The sequence below is a fragment of the Sorex fumeus genome, unplaced genomic scaffold (genome assembly GCF_029834395.1).
Source record: "Sorex fumeus unplaced genomic scaffold, SorFum_2.1 ptg000146l, whole genome shotgun sequence".
NCBI classification, from domain to species: domain Eukaryota; kingdom Metazoa; phylum Chordata; class Mammalia; order Eulipotyphla; family Soricidae; genus Sorex; species Sorex fumeus.
The window spans coordinates 2,994,826-3,010,311 of NW_026606203.1; the positions used below are offsets into that span (position 1 = coordinate 2,994,826).

Here is a 15,486-nt window from a genome sequence, read left to right on the forward strand (position 1 = left end):
TGTGTTTGCTTAGGACAGCACATTGTCTCTCCCCTCCCTGTTCTTTCAGGAAGCCAGAGAGAAGTCTTCAGGCAGGAAGAGCATGAAATTTACATAGGAGTGGTACTACCTGGACTGTATCATGTTCAGCGAAATGAGTCAGAAAGAGAGGGACAGAAAGAACAAGATTGCATTCACCCGGAGAACATAAAATAACAAAACAGGAGACTAACTCCCAAGAGTGGCCGAGATTAGTGTCAGGAATTTTTCCTCGTAGCTTGGAGACCAACCACACACGCTAGCAGAAAAGGCATCTCAGATAGAGAATGGAGCACCAAATAAAGGGTGTTGGGAGGATCCTCCCAGGATGGGAGAGCATGCTGAACATAGACTATAGACCAAACATGATTGTCACTCAATGCCTCTTTTGCAAACCACAACACCTAAAAGGAGAGAGAGAACAAAGGGGAATGCCCTGCCACAGAGTCAGGGTGGGATGAGGGGATGGGGGGTGGGAGGCATACTGGGATCCCTGGTGGTGGGAAATGGGCACTGGTGGAGGGATGGGTATTTGATCATTGTATAAATGAAACCCACGCACAAAAATTCATATGTCTACAACCGTACCTCATGGTGTCTCACTAATAAAAATTTGAAAATTAAAAATAAAAAAATTGGAACATAAAGTAAAAATAAAACAAGAGAAAGATCTAACAATAGCAAAGAGGCCTATAGTACTCAAAATGTTGAGAAATAGGCACTTTGGCAAGTATTTTTAAATACGCATTCAGGAGAGAATATAGCATTTTTTGTGAACAAATCTACGCTATGGATTCATCTTATCCTTGAAAAGGAAAAGGACAATGTGTTCCAGTTACCAACTTTCAAAAAAGATATATCATCTATTTTTTGCTATGTTTCTATGCTTTACCAAATAGTATTCTAATTTTTAAATTGACTTTAATGATTAAAACAGTATTTGCCTGCATTAAACTTTTTAATTAAATGTTTTATTAGAAGTGATTTTTAATTATTAAAATGTTTTATTCACATGTAATTTTCTAAAAGAAACATATAGGCCAAAGAGCTAGTGCAGCATGTAGAGGGTGTTTACCTTGTATGCAGCTAACCTGAATTCAATCCCCAGAACCCTGAGCCTGCCAGGGGTGATCTCTGGATACAGAGTCAGAAGGGAGCCCGGAGCACATCTGGGTGCACTGCACTCCCCACATAAAGGGAAGAATAGAAAAGAAAAACACATAACTGATTCTTGAGTAACATAGAGCTTAACTATGCTAACTCCTCTATAATGTTTGAAAACCCCCAAATTTAATAGATAGTCTGCTATTAACCAAGAACATGGTTTTCTAATTGTATTTAATTCCATTGTCTGCAACTAGTGCTATTTGTGGCCTGTCCATCTGTAAATTTTGGAATACTTCAAAACTTTAATCGATTTTATAATAGACTATATAATACATCTGTATTTGATTTTATTAAGTGATAATTTATATTTCTATTTTTGTGGGGTATTTGGGCCATAGTATGTGGTAAATGGGACTTCAGAATCTGTGCTCACGGTTTATTCCTGGTAGTGCCAACCATTAATTTGGGTTGACTGTATGCATGGTAAGTGCTTTAACCCCTATATTAAGTCTGGGGTCCAATCAAATCAATTATCTGCATATATTTTATACATGCATGCATGGCATACTTTTTCTTAGATTTTTTTTATATTTCTAGGATATATTGATCATCTTTAATTATTTCACATACATATCAACGTCCAAAAATTCTCGAAATATAATTATTGAAAAATATAATATAGCAGTCCAAATTTGTATTGCTAATGGGATAACTATATTAAGAAGAAAATAGAACCACAATAAGCATACAATTAAAATGGACATACATTTCTTTGGAGTCTTTCAATTATGCATTTATATTAGTCTATATACAAGTATGATTTTTAAATAGACAATTTCTGTTACTATAAAATGTTTATTGAGATTTTATAATTGTAATGTTTTCCAGCTAAGATGACATTGATGTGAACATTTATATCTATTTGTCTACTTTTCTAATTGTTTCCTTAATATCAATTCTTAAAAACTAACTTACTTATGACCCGATATGTAGCTCAGGACAAAAGAACTTGGCTTTCATGTATGAAATTTTGGTTTCTATTCTTCGCACTATAGAAGCAAAAGCAAAATCATTAACTGTGGTTGGAAAAATAGCTCGGTGGTAAAATATTTGCCTCACATTTGGGAGGTTTTGGGTTTGATCCCTGAATTTCCATATACACACACAAAAGCTAACTTACAACAAAGTCTCACACTCGATACCTAACTGGACCCTCTCCAGAAATTCGATGAACAACGGGAGGACAGTGACAGTGACAGTGACTTAATGAACATTAAACTGCTTTAAGATATATATTGCCTAAATATTATACAGATTTAACTCTCAATAAAATAACTTGAAAAGATCTATTTTCTAGCATCTTTGCTAGGGAAAGATAGCACCTGATTTTTCAATATTTGTTATTTGGGGGGAAATTTTAATTTCTCTTTTTAATTTGTGCTCTTTGTCTACTAGTGAGCTTGAAAATTGCTCTTGTGTGGTACTACATGGAAAATATTATGCTATGGGGAATGAGTCAGAAAGAGAGGAACAGATATAGAAAGATTGCATTCATCTGGGTAACATAAAGGAACAAAATAAGAAATTAACACACAAGAACAGCTATGATAAATACCAGGTTGTTCACTCCATGGCTTAGAGGTCAGCTGCACTGTCTAGGGGTAAAGGCAGCGCAGATAGAGAAGGGAGCACCCAATAAAGGGTGCTGGGAAGATCTGCCCAGGATGGGAGATGCCTGCTGAAAGTTGTCTAAGGACCAAACAGGATTGCCACCCAATGTCCCTTCTGCAGACCATAGCACCCAAAAGGAGAGATAGAACAAAAGGTAGTGCCCTACCAAAGAGGCAGGTGAGATGGGGGATGGGGAGTAGGAGGGATACTTGGATTGGTGGGAGTGGAGATTGGTCACTGGTGGTGGAATGGGTACTCGATCACTGTATAATTCAAAACCAAGTGCAACAACTTGTAAGTCTACAACTGTACCTCATGGTGTTTCACTAATAAAACAAAACAAAACAAAACAAAAATTCAAAAAAAAGAAAATTGCTCTTGTGTTTACTAATCATTTACACTTCTTTCAATAGACATTATATGATCATGTTTTATGCTTATTTTTTCTATTCAAATTTAATAGAAAAATACTGATTTATTTCACAGCACTAATTTTTTAAAACCTTTCATCCTTGGCCTATCATATTAATTGCCACTATTTGTTGGTGTTGCTTGTTTTTTGATCACTTAATTTGGTTTTTGTCCTTTTCTTTCAGATTGTAAAATTTTGCACCAATGAGCATATGTTTTTCTTTATTTTCTACAGTTTTAAATTGAGAACAACTGTTAGTTTTGTACAAATAAGATACCTGTGCATTTACTATTTCTTCTCATTTTATTTATTTTAACACATCGCGATTCATCTACAACTTATCCTAGTAAGTGTTGTCATATTGAAAGAAACCACAATTTTTTTCAATCATAGCACTGTAGCACTGTCCTCCCGCGGTTCATCCATTTGCTCGAGCGGGAACCAGTAACATCTTAAACCAAATTGTGAGACATGTTGACACTGGTTTTGGCCTATCGAATAGGTCATGGGGAGCTTGCCAGGCTTTTGCTATGTGGATGAGATACACTGGGTAGTTTGCCGGGCAGAGGAATCGGAATCAGGGTTGGCCTCCTGCAAGGCAAATGCCCTACCTGCTGTGCTGTAAAAGTTATCTAAAATATACTAGTAATACCAAATGTTGTTTCTTTAACAGTGCAATATAAACGATTATTTAGTAATTTTTTTGATTTGTTAATGAAATATGTAAGCTCTTGAGTATAATGAGAATATTTTTCTAACACAAGAGTCTGACGAAGATGAACCTCTTATAACTGTCTTGTAGGATTCCATCTCCGTAGCCTGCTTCATTCTACCGTGCTCTCTATCCAATCCGGTGGTCTTCTTGGGATTCTGACCTCCTGATTGGCTAGGCTCTAACTTTCAACTGCCTACTTTATGACATCATTCTCCCACCAAACAAACCTCCAACTGGTAGAATCTTGGGGGTCCCATGTAGTAGTTTGTAAACAAATTTGAAACATTATGGCAAGTGACGAGTGACCAATGACCAATCACGTGTGAGCACTCATTTGTACTGAACACTTGTGGTCTTAAGCCTCTTCAGTGTTCAGACGTACTCTCCTACCATCTCCTCTTCTCGTCTACCTTTCATCGGTATTTCCTCTTCTCTGACCATGTCAGGTAAGGAATAATACTTTTCAAAGCTTTTCATTAGATTTATCATCCATAAACTTAGCAGTCAAGTAAAAACAGCACGGAGTAATGAAGGTAAGTATTCAAGTAGAATTTTATAAGCCTCATTTTAGCTTGACTTTGACATTTGCTGTGTGATTTTAGACATTGGCTTACTTTCTCTCACATACAAAGTGTTTTTCCTCATTGATTACATTATATTTTAGACATACTTTGGAGCTCAAATAAAGACATTTGAGTAATCCACCACCTGAGCTTATGGACTAATAAAACAAAAGTAAAATAAAACCTTTACACTCTGACATCAAAATCGTCCTTATAGGAGGGGAAGTAAATGACTGAAATGGGTAGGGGATTGTTGTTAGTTAGTTGTGGACAGTAGCTGGATATTTGACGGTGCATGGAGTATCAATACACAGTTCCAGAGATCAGGAACTCTGTACTTGAAGCGAATACAGTTTGTAAACTTGTCATCACAATTATATGTCCATATGAAATTTATCTACATATGCTTTGTGCCTTCCTTGCATGTATGTGTTATGCGTTCCTTTATCATGGCCTCAGAAATGCATCTGAGGGGACTCGGAAAATTAGTTGAGCCCCAAGTATGGGGAGAGAAGTAGTAAAGAATTGGAGGAGGAAAAAATATGAGTTGGAGCTTAAGAGCCGTGTAAGAGGAATATATCAATATGTATGTGTCTGTAAATACACATATATATGTATAAATATATATATAGGCTGGAGCCATAGCACAGTGAGTAAGACGTTTGCCTTACACATGGCCAACCTGGGTTCGATTGCTCTCCTCCTCTCAGAGAGCCCAGCAAGCTACTGAGAGTAACCCTCCCTCATGGCAAAGCCTGGCAAGCTACCTGTGAAGTATTCGACATGCCAAGAACAGTAACAACAAGTCTCACCATAGGGACATTTCTGGTGCCTGGTCGAGCAAATCAGTGAACAATGGGAGGACAGTGCTACAGTGCTCTGGTTAATTCAAACGTTGTTTATGTAAAATATGAAAGAATCAAATAAATATTCTATAAAGCTGATTACACCTATTAAATTAATATAACTTTAAATAGTGTTTAGAAATTAAGTTGAAGAATTTTAAGGCTATCGAAAGATTTTGACAATATATCAAGAAACACATGGATTTTTGAGGAGCAAGAACATGTACCTGTTGTCCTTTCTTAAGGTTATATTTTTTCACTTTTATAGAATATGTTTTCCCTGAATTTTTGTTAATAGCTTCCCTTTTTTAGAAAGCATCATAATAAATTATATTTTTTTAAAAAATTAAAAAAAGCTCTGTTAGTGAGTGGATTCTGTATGTTTGGAACGTGGGAAGTATTTTCCTATGTAATTTACATTAAACAAGATATTTACAACAGAAATACCATCTGCAGTACCATTCACAATAGCCAGAAGAAACTATGGTATACCTACACAATTGAATACTACGCATTTGGCAGGAAACTGACATGATGAAATTGGCTTACAAATGGATGTACAGGGAAGAATATCATGCTCAATGAAATCAGTCAGAAGGAAAGGGGTATACTGATTGGACTACCCCATTTTTTGGATATAAAAAACCAGAATGTGAGACTAATACCCAAGGATAGCAGAAACACCGGCCAGGAGAAATGGTCAATGGTTGGACGCTTGCCACAAGTGCTGAAGGCGAGCATTTGGAATAAAGAACGGACCGCTATGTTTTCTTCTTGTGGAGTTTAACCAGTATTTTGTATATCCTGGATATCAACCCTTTCTCAGATGTGTATTCGGTGAATATCCTTTCCCATTCTGTAGACTGTCTTTGTATTTTGGTCACTGTTTCTTTGGAGGTGCAGAAGCTTCTTAGTTTAAGATAGTCCCATTTATCTATCTCTGTTTTCACTTGCTCGGCCAGTGGCGTGGCATCTTGGAAGATACCATTAGCTTCAATGTCATGGAGGGTTTTGCCAACTTTATCTTCAATGTACCTTATGGTTTCTGGTCTGATGTTGAGGTCTTTAATCCATTTTGATCTTACTTTTGTACATGGTGTTAGGCAGAGTTCTGAGCCTATATTTTTGCATGTAGCCGAAGAAGGGACCGCTATGACAATGATAGTTGGAAGTGATTACTCTGGGTGAGAACTGAGTCCTGAAAGTAGGTAAAGGAATAAACGTGAGAACTTCTCCCTCTCTGTATTACAATCCATAATGCCCAAAGTATGTGAGAGAGAGAGAGAGAGAGAGAGAGAGGTGCCTGCCATAGTGTAGAGACAGCAGGCTGTCAGGTGGGTTTGGGGTTGGAAGAGGGAGTGGTGGGAGAGAAACTGGGGACATTAGCAATGGAAATGTATACTAGTGGAGGTTAGGTGTTAAAATATCCTATGATTGAAACTGAATCATGAAAAGTTTTGTAATATGTGTCTCCTGTATATTCAATACAAAAATATGATATTTAGATTCTACCACCTTGAATAACCTATGAATGTGCTGAAATTCATTTTTATCACCTTGGCTGGGCTCATTGCATGGATGTCTGTGTGGTAAAACTTTTTCATTTTATACGGACTGAAGAGACAAAAATCATAGGGTTGGGACTTCTGGTGGAAGGAGAGAAGAGCACAAAACACCCTGTTGAACACATCTCAGCAGGGTCACCTAAGTTGCGTGATGACAGACCTCCTTCACTGATTTCTTCTTTTGTAATGTGGAAAAATGAAAAGACTTTGCAGGCTGACAAGGGGTTGTCTCCTCCAGTTCTCACTATTTTCTTTTCGATCAGAACTGTTTAAAGATTATTAGAAAAATTTGGAGCTAAATGATTTGTTCTCATATATTTCCCCTACATGGTGTCAGTGGGCATTGATCCAGTAAGGCCAGCATGAAAAAGTTGAGGTTTATGTCTTAACCACCAATGCCAACACTACTGTATGTATCAACCCAAAGTACAATAGTAAAACTTCAAAATGTGTTTGTCAAGGAAATCGGTGGGAATGCAGGGAAAAATGGGTAATTTGTTGGTGGAGGGATGCAGACACTGGTGGTGTGATTAGAATTGGAATATTGTATGACAAATCTCCAATATAAATGACTTTGAAAATCAAAATTGCCTAAATTTAAAAAAAAGGAGAAGGCAACTTATGTCTATATTTCAAGAAGGCTTGTCTTGGCAAATTTTGGCAGGGAGACCATAGTTGGTAGAGAGAGGGAGAAAGAAAGGGAGAGTTGACAGTTCAGAAGAGAAGCCTGGATATCATGGAAGAGATGAAAGCTGATCTTAGAAGATTTGGAGCCATCAGAGTTTAGAGAGCTAAATGGTCTGAACATTGCAGTTTAGATACTTGAATAGTGAGATTGGTTTCAGTCATCAGCACTGTATATATAGAAAGAGTTCAAAGACCTCACAGATATTCAGGCTATAATTACTAACAAGGGAAGCGTTTTTTTCCTGAAGCATTATGTAAGGATAATATATTGCCAGGAAGAATGATAAGAAGTTGGTTCTCTTTTTCACAGATTAATACATTAGAGATGAAAACTTTTATTCAAAGGAATCTATGATCTTGTCCTGTTTCTCTGTTTTCTTGTCATCATTCCATTCTCCCCCATGACCCTACCTAATCAGGGCTCTCGACATTTCTCAGCAGTGTCACCACATAGCCTCAGAGCATGTGTTAACTGCAGGTAGCTCACAGCTCTCATGTTTGCCCCCAATCCAAGTCAGAGCCATCCTTCTGAAACCAAGGATATTTGCTGAAGGCCCATTCTTCCTTGAAGTGGCAGTCATGGTTTACCTCTTCTTAATCATTTTGTTTACAAATTTAGATGTATGTCACTATACTAGTGACAGGGATTTTCCAAACTATGGAAAGCATAAACATTTCCATTTCCCCCACGAATTTTGGGCTAGTTATTTTCTATCCACTGCTAATAATTTGTGATAATTAGGAAATAGAACTGAAGTAAAAACAGGGACATTTGTCAATTTGGTGCCATAACTAATCAGTCTTAGTATAAGTATATATTTCTAGAAAAAAAAATGCAGAAGAAAATGAGTTGGTTGCTAGCAAAGAATGCCAAACCTCTGCCAAGAAATACTTTGAAAATAAAAATTCTGACTATGGACTGAACATGATTGCAATTTAATGCCTCTTTTGCAGACCACAACACCCAAAAAGAGAGAGAGAAAAAAAAGGGAATGCCCTGCCACAGAGGCAGGGTGGGATGGGGGGGGGGGATTGGTGTGGGAGGGATACTGGAATACATGGTGGTGGAAAATGGGCACTGGCGGAAGAATGGGCATTTGATCATTGTATAATCAAAACCCAAGCACAAAAATTTGTAAATGTACAACTGTACATCATGGTGTTTCACTAATAAAAATTTTAAAAAAATAAAATAAAATAAAAATTGTTTCGTCTGCCAGAGATCAGCAGATGGGAACCTGAGTGAAGGCAAAAGATTAAATTGGTTGACTTTTATTTTTCCTTGAGTATATTAATTTGATTTTGGAGTCAATTTATATGAGAGTTCATCAAGACACAGAAATTTTTAGCGCTTCTCTTGTTTAAAAGTATAGTGATACACCATATCTCTATCTCACATTCTTTTTATTTCTGATAGTTTGACACAAAAGATACGTCATAATCATAGATAAATGTAAATTATTTAAATACTTTTTTGATTATTTAAAATTACCTTATAGAATTACATTATAGAATTTCATAAATTTTAGGATTATGCAGAATCTACTTGCATGTATCACATTACACTCACTACTGAAAGGCCTACTCTGTCATTCACCATTGTTTAGTTTTCCCACTTTGATTATACTTTTCGATCTGGTAACTAAATAGTCTCATAGTTCTAAAGTTTGTTTTTATTGCTTTGAAAAGATCAAAATTATGTAATTTTCAACATTGGATGAAACTAGAGGATATCATGCATGTAAAGTTAGCCTTAAGGAAAGGAACAGATACAGAGAGATTTTTCTCATATGTGGGATGAAAAGACACACAGCAAGGTAGCAACAAATGTTCAAGAGCAATGTAAGGGGAGAACTGATCCACACAATTGGGTCAGGGGATTAGGAGGGAGGGATTCTGGGGGATTGGGGGAGAGGGAGGGTTTGTTCTTTGAGAGAATGAGGAGTGTCTTGTTGGAATTATGTGTATGAGAAACCATTGTTAATTGAATTATAAATCATAGAATATAAATAATGTTTTAGACGTTTGTCTGTCTCATTTTATTCTTTTAATTTGTTTTCTCCATATGCCACATAGGCATGAACTTGTAGGATGCCTATCTTTCTCTGCCTGGTTTTTGTCACTAAACATAATTTCCTCATGTTATACATTTTATATACAAATAATAAGAAGATTTCACTTCATACAACTGAGTAGTATTCCATTGCTTTACCACCTTTCATTTTCAAAATTTGTGGTTTAAAAGATACAAATACTGGTTTTAACAATGCTCTGGTGTTTTCAAAGTTTTAGTTTAGTGAAACAAAATATATTTTATTGAAAAACTCTTAGAAAATTGTGAAACAGTTGTAGGGTGGAATGGAATATATGTTCAAGCGAGAACAGTCATTTAACAAAACAAGCAAAGAGAGACATAGAGAAAGGAAGCACGGTATTTCTTCAAGGGAGAACACAAGCTTGAGGAACAAGCCCACTCTGGTAGTTTAGGAATAAGAACTTGGATTGGTATGAACTTAACTTGTACACTTTAGGGGAGAACCTGAGTGAAACTATTATAAGTACGTTCAGGATCATGATACACTGGAGTCTGCACTTGGAGTGAGGAGGGTAGAGAGTTCTTTGGGGAGACCGAACTATAGATAACAGTAATATTATAACACGAATGATAGTATCTTACCGTGGGATTCCAAAAAAATATTTAAGAGTGGCGTCAGAAATGATAACATTCTTAGGTATTTGGGTTTCCTGTGGAAACAACGGGAAGCTGAGTTTATGCTCTGGATGCATCCACCTGAAACAAGGTCAACAAGTCATGAATGAAAAATTTCAAGTTAGATGGATCAAGGATTCTGATCCCAGTGGAAGGCTAGCTTTCGGGTGGACAATTTCTACTGATGGCCTGATGTAGGTTCTGATCCTGGGATATGTAACAGAAAGGAGATAGTGACCGGTATCCTCAGAAGTGAAGCCTCTGAGACAGAAGTCATTCATGCCAACTAATGGGTTATCAATGTTTGCTCATGGCTGCTACCATTATAACATGCCGTTCAATGGTTCTGTGGTTTCAATTTACTGTGTCAATGTAAAGATGAAGTTTCCAAATGGAAGGTAAAAATCTGAGGCCCTCAAGATGATGAATCACAGGGAGGGGGGGGAGCTGGAGCTATAGTACAGCAGGTAGGGCATTTGCCTTGCACACGGCATACCCAGGTTAGATTCCCAGCATCCTGTATGGTCCCCCCAAGCACCGTGAGGAGTAATTCCTGAGTGCAGAGCCAGGAGTAACCACTGTGCATCGCCACGTGTGACCCAAAAACGCAAAGAATGATGATCTGGGATTGATCGTTAGCATTGCAAACGGCATTATTTTTTAATTTTTAAATTTTTTCTTGCTTGCTTGCTTGCTTGCTTTTTTGTTTTTTGGGTCGCACCTGGCTATGTATAGGGGTTATTTTTTATTTTTAAAAAAACTTATAATTTTTCCTTTTTACCTGTGGTTTAAAAGTGTATCTAAAATATTTTAGAGTAAATATATGTGAAGAAGAATAAAATTCACAGGAACTATTTAGTGTTCTTAATGATACAGGAGTCAGAATTTTGAGGTTAATTGTATGGGTATTGAATAAATAATTTTTCCACATTATGTGGGCTGTCTTTCGATCATGGTCACCATTTTTTCTGAGTTGCAGAAACTTCTTAGTTTAATCTAGTCTCATTTGTTTATCTTCACTTCCTCTTCCTTGGTCAGTGGTGTTTCATTCTAGAAGTTTCCCTTAGCTTTAATGTCATGAAGGGATCTTCCCACATTTTTCTCCATATATCTTAAGAATTCAGGTATGATAGTGAGGTCTTTAATACATTTGATCTGACTTTGTGCCTGGCACTATAAAGAGGTCTGAGTTCATTTTTTTTGCATATTGCTGTCCAGTTTTCCCAGCACCAGTTGCTGAAGAGACTTCCTAGCTCAACTTCATATTTCTTGAGCCTTTAAGAAAGATTAGGTAATAATAATCTGAGGGCCAGCGTCAGGATATTTGACTATATTCCATTGATCTGAGACCTGTCTTTATCTGAATATCATGGTATTTTGATTACTAAAACTTTGTAGTAGGGTTTGAAGTTGGGGAAGGTGTTCCCTTCTTCTTTTTACCAAAGATTGCTTTAGCTCTTCATGGGAGTTTATGGTTTTGTATGAGTTTAAGAGTGATTAATCTATTTCTTTGAAAAATGTTATGGGTATCCTTATAGAAAGTGCATTAAATCTTTATAGAGCTTTGGGGTGGATTGCCATTTTGACAGTGTTAAACCTCTCAATCCATGGGCATGGGATGTGATTCCATTTCCTCATATACTCTCTTATTTCGTGAAGTAGTGTTTTGTAGGTTTATTTTTTTTTTGGTATAGTTCCTTAACCTTTTTAGTTGATTCTATTATACTCTATTTTCTGAGGTATTATTGTGAATGGGATTGTTTTTCTCTATCTCTTTTTTCTCTTTCATTATTAATATATGGGAAAGCCATGTAGTACCAGATATTGATTTTGTAATATGCTACTTTACTAAACAAATCTATTGTTCCCAGGAGCTTTTTTTTTTTTTTACCGAAATCATATGGCAAGTACTTTAAGTACTATGGTGAATAGGAGGTGTGAGAGTGGGTAACTTGTTTTGTGCCTGATTGTATTCTGGGATTCTAGTTCATTGATTTCTGCTCCAAGTCTTTGGTTTTTCCCCCTTGAGAATAATGCTTGCCATGGGTTTGTGGTAATTTGCTTTGACTAGATTGAGGAAAGTACTTTCAAATCCAATTTTGTTGAGAGTTTTTCATCATGAATGGGTGCTGGATCTTATCAAATGCTTTATCTACATCTATTGATATGATCATATGACTTTTATCTTTATTTTATTGAGATGGTGTATTCTGTTGATTGACTAGAGAATGTTAAGCCATCCTTGCATCCCCAAGCTAAACCTATTTGGTCATAGTGTGTGATCTTTTGTTGAGTTTCTGGATTCTCTTTGCAGGTATTTTCTTGAAAATCTTTGTATCTGTATTCATCAAGGAAATAGGTCTGTAATTGTCTTTTTTTGTGGTGTCTCTATCGATTTGAGTATTAGAGTGATCTTTGCCTCATAGAAACTATTTGGGAGTATTTCTGTTTCTTCAATTCCTGGAAAATCTTAAAAATGTTGGAAGCAGTTCCTCTTTAAAGGTTTGAAATAGTTCACTATTGAATCCATCTGGGCCATGGATTCTGTTTGCAGGGATACTTTTGACCATCATTTCAATTTCCTTGTTAGTGATAGGTTCAAGTATTCTAAATCTTCTTGGTTCAGCCTTGGGAGGTAATTGGAATCCAATAATTTATCAATTTATTCAAAATTCTCTCATTTCCTGCTGCAAAGAATCTCAATATAATCTCTGATGATCCTATGTATTTCTGTAGTTTCTATTAGGATAACCCCCTTTGCATTTCTGATTTGATTTATTAGAATTCTTTCTCTTTGTTTTTTTGAGAGGCTTCTCATGGTTTATTGATCTTATTTATTTTCTCAAAGAACCAGCTTTTGCTTTTATTGGTCTTTTGGATTGTATTTTGGGATTGTAGCTCATTGATGTCTGGTACAAGTTTTATTATTTCCTTCCTCCAGCCTATTTTGGACTACTTTTGTTGGTCATTTTACAAAATCTTGACCTCTAATTTATTCATGTAGGTCCTTTCTTTCTTCCTAATGAATTCTGGCAGATCTATAATCTTTCCTCTTAACACTGCTTTTGCTGTGTCCCACAAGTTATGGTAGCTCGTGTCCTCATTCTCATTTGTTTCTGGAAATTTTTTATTTCCTCTTTGATTTCTTCCCTAAGCCAATGGTTGTTCATTACTCCCCTTAAAGAAAATATTTCCTTGCTGAGCTTCAGTCTGTTTGATCTATGGAGAAGTGTCAAAGAAGTGTTGAAATCTCCTTCTAGTATTGTGTTGCTATCAATGTTTTTCTATAAGTCAATTAGAAGTTGTTTTTAAGTATTTTCCTGGTCTGTCATTAGGATTATATACATTGAGGAGGGTGAGTTCTTTCTGATGTACATATCCCATGATCATTAAGAAATGACCTTCACTGTCTCTGATAATCTTTAGCCTAAAGTCCATGTGGTCTGATACTAGTATCGCCACTCCAGCTTTGTGGAGGTGATATTTTCTTGAAAACTTGTTTCCCAGACTTTTACTTTTAGCCCATGGGTGCTTTGATTGTTCAGACGTGTTTCTTGCAGGCAGCAGAATGAATGTTGGTTTCAGTTTTCTAATTCATCTTCCCATTCTGTGCCTCTGAATTGGCACATTTAGTCCATTGACATTGAGAGAGATTGTTGTGGTGTGGATTTGTGCTCTCTTTATGTAGAATTTTTGTACTTGTGGGGATTGTCTTAGCTTAAAGTAGACCTGTTCATTCTTCTTGCAACAAAAATATGGAATGCTTTACAAGTTTGCATATCATCTCTGTGCAAGGACCATGCTCATCATTTTATCATTTCAATTTTAGTATATGTGTTAAACTTAGTAGGAGTTAATTTTTCCATATTTTTCTCTTCTTATTACTTTGAGTGTTGTCCTTCCTCACTCCTATGGCAGACAATGATTCCTAATCAAGGAATGTATTTCAAAGCAGCATGAATAAATAGATTTAGAAATTTAATGTCCCAGAAAGAAAAATATGGTTTTTACCATATTATCTTTTACCATACCCTAGGCATCAGTTTTACAAAATAATTCTTTTGGAAGATGGTATATGAGGTTGTTTAATGTCGTTCCCTGAAACCTTAATTAAGACCATTAAACTAGAGCCTTTTGTTGTTTTCACCTCAGTCCCGTGTACTTCTCCAAGAAAAGGTGGATGGTGTTGTCTGCACTTTGACCACCTTGAATGTATGTAGGATTTTTTTCCTGAAGGATGAGCTGAGAAGCATATTGATGATTTCATTCCACCTTATTACAAGTTCAACTTGAACGGAAGGTGAGACTCATATGGCTCCTATAAAGGACAGAACAAAGGGTCTCAGTGAAGTTTAATGGCCAACTCACATTAACAACATAGATGACTCATAGTAACCTGTGTGCATCTTTGTGTATAGTGAGTTTCATATCTACTGATAGAGATTCTCAGTCATGACACATGGGCAAAACGGATCTGTAATTAAAATCTAGTTCTCTGAGCAGAGTGGGGTCTCTGACGTGATTGAACAAGTTTGTAGTAATTTATTACTAAGCACATAAGTATTTTCAATGATGCGTACTTTTCGATCTAAAATTAATTCCAAATATGTCTAAAACAACAGTCTCCTGACCTCGCACCTGGCTTTCCTCACTGGGGCCCCTTGGAGATGGCGGGGTGAGATTCCCTCACCGCCCTGAGCATAGACCCGGCAGCTGAAGACCTCTGCAACCAGCCATAGGTACGCTTAAGACCACTCTTCCCAAGCTTGAAGGAGCCTCATGCATGAAGGAACTGGAAGAGGAACCCAAATGTGCGGGACCGGGGGATGAGATCTCCATGGCTGCTCAGATCAAGACTGTGCCCCCTCCTTCCAGATCCTCCATCTTCTAGTAATTAAGTGTTAAAACCACGATCTACCCCTGGATCCATATAATGCCATCAATAGCCAACATCCAGAGACTGGATCTTATTTAGAAGAGAGTAACTCTGATTGTCCAGTTCTCACTCTCAGAGAACCTGGTAGGCTTCTGCGAGTATCTTGCCCGCATGGCGGAGTCTTTGTTTCTGGTCACTGTTTCTTTTGAGGTACAGAAGCTGCTTAATTTAAGATAGTTCCCTTTGTTTATCTCTGTTTCCAGTTGCTTGGCAAGTTGCATGTTATATTTGAAGATACCTTTAGCTTCAATGTCGTG

General features: G+C 36.8%; 1 pseudogene; it reads right to left on the minus strand.

Annotated features, from left to right (window-relative positions):
• Positions 1-14,042: 14,042 nt before the first annotated feature.
• On the minus strand, positions 14,043-14,136 carry LOC130016149 (uncharacterized; annotated as a pseudogene).
• Between the last annotated feature and the right edge of the window lie 1,350 nt (positions 14,137-15,486).